This window comes from Zingiber officinale, chromosome 2B (assembly GCF_018446385.1).
Source record: "Zingiber officinale cultivar Zhangliang chromosome 2B, Zo_v1.1, whole genome shotgun sequence".
NCBI lineage: Eukaryota > Viridiplantae > Streptophyta > Magnoliopsida > Zingiberales > Zingiberaceae > Zingiber > Zingiber officinale.
This window is the reverse complement of record NC_055989.1, coordinates 41,364,654-41,366,904: the sequence shown is the minus strand read 5'-3', so window position 1 is coordinate 41,366,904 and position 2,251 is coordinate 41,364,654. Positions and strand designations below refer to the sequence as shown.

The 2,251-nt window shown below is 38.6% G+C and overlaps 1 non-coding gene across 1 annotated transcript; it reads right to left on the bottom strand.

Annotated features, from left to right (window-relative positions):
- Window positions 1–251: 251 nt before the first annotated feature.
- On the bottom strand, window positions 252–357 carry LOC122049909. The gene has a single exon (XR_006131153.1). It is a non-coding gene; the product is annotated as a small nucleolar RNA R71 (small nucleolar RNA).
- Between the last annotated feature and the right edge of the window lie 1,894 nt (window positions 358–2,251).

Sequence of the window (2,251 nt, the reverse complement as noted above, 5' to 3'; positions counted from 1 at the left end):
GCAGCAGAACCAATTTGGTGGAGGACCTCATGAAGACCCCAATCAACACTTAGAGGTCTTTTATGAAATATGTGGTACCATGAAAATGAATGGAGTTCCTTCAGAAGCAGTTAGATTGTTATTATTTGGGTTTTCTTTAAGAGATAGGCCAAAGCAATGGCTGAATTCTTTGGCCCCTAATAGCATCACCACTTGGGAGCAGTGTGAGCAACAGTTTCTTGATAAATTCTATCCACCAAGCAAAACAGCTCATATGAGGAATTTAATTGCAAGCTTCAAGCAAACTGACTCAGAATCTCTTTTTGAAGCATGGGATAGATATAATAGTATGCTCAAACAATGCCCACATCATGGGTTGGAAAGATGGTTAGTGTTGCACACTTTTTATAATGATATCAACTATCATACCAAAGTGTCCCTTGATTCAGCTGCAGGAGGGGCACTTATGAATAAAAGTTTAGATGAAGCTGAAGAAATTATTGACAGTGTAGCACAAAATCATCATCAATGGGCAAATGAAAGAAGTGGTGGCTATTCTTCTGTAAACCCAACAATTAAAGCATCAGGGAAGTTTGATGTAGATGCAGTCACTCTTTTGTCTGCAAAATTGGACGCTCTTACAAAGAAATTTGAAAATATGGGGACTAGTGCTAATATGGTCAATGCTATTAGTACATCTTGTGAAGTATGTGGGAGTTCAGAGCACTCAAATGACTCATGTCCATTAGGAGCTATCACTGCATAAATCAATCAACTGGAACAATGTGATGCAATCGTGAGTTACAATCAAAGGCAGAATAACCCATACTCAAATACTTATAACCCTGGATGGAAGAGCCATCCCAATTTTTCTTACAGAAATAATCAAAATCAAGGACCATCTATGGGGGTAAGACCAAATTTTCAAGCTGGGCAACAAAATTTTCAACATCTATCTTCTCAAGGCTTACCAAAGTCAAATATTAAAAAGATGCTTGAAGAAATTATCTCAAGTCAGAATGAAATGAAGCAAGATTTAGCAAAGCTCATTCAGAGAATGGATAATTCTGATAAGCATCAAAAGATCCAGGATAGTCAAATTGCCCAACTAGCTTCCTCATCATCCAGAGCACCAGGACAACTTCCAGGAAAACCTGATGTGAATCCTATGGAGCATTGCAATAGAATTGAGCTTAGGAGCGGACGGATCTTGGGAGACTCCCAAGTGACCGCTTAAAAAGGGATACAAAAAGAAGAAGAGCTCTCTCCTCTTATACCAAATCAGATTCAAGCTAATGAGGAGAGTACCATTGAGGTTGAAGAGACTCTTCCACTGAACCATCAGAGCAAAGCTGTCCCTTTTCCTTAGAGACTTACAATGCTCAAGAAAGATGAAGAATTTGGCAAGTTTTTAGAAAAAGTTAAGGAAATTTGTGTAGAGGTACCTCTTATTGATGCTATTCTTCAAATGCCTAGATTTGCCAAATTCCTGAAGGATCTCATGTCAAACAAGAGAAGAAGGGGAGAGGTTGAGACAATTGCGCTTAGTGAGGAATGTAGTGCTATTTTGGAGAAGAACACTTCCCCCAAACTAAAGGACCCAGGGAGCTTTTATATTCCTTGCAACATAGGAAAAGAATTTTTTGAAAAAGCTTTTTGTTATTTGGGGGCAAGTGTTAGCCTCATTCCCTATTCAATTTGTAATAAATTAGGTCTCAAAAAACATTAAACTTACTACTATGGCACTTCAACTTGCCGATCATTCCTGCAGGTACCCTTTGGGTATTATAGAAGATGTGCCAGTAGAGGTGGATGGGAATGTTATTCCCACAGATTTTATCGTGTTGGACATGGAAGAGGACCCCAGGATTCCTATCATATTAGGAAGACCTTTCCTTGCTACAGCTGGAGCTATAATTGATGTCAAAAATCATAAGCTTTCTTTGGTAATTGGTAAGGAAAGGTTGGAATATGATCTATCTAATATCTCTAACCATATCTCGTCTCTTTTAAATGCTTGTAGCAGGACAAGCATTTATAAACTTGAGGAATGGAATTTCCATCCTCATGGAAGGCCACCAAATGAAGGAGACAATGTGGTGGAAGATGTTGGGAGAAGATCTCCCAACAAAAATGAAAAGTATATCTGTCCTCCAAGGACGAGGAAAAGAAGTGAATGATCAAGTTTGGTCGAGCTAAAGACCTTAAACAAGTGCTTCTTGGGAGGCAACCCAAGGGTTCTTTTAGTTAGTTTTGATTTGTATTTTAATTT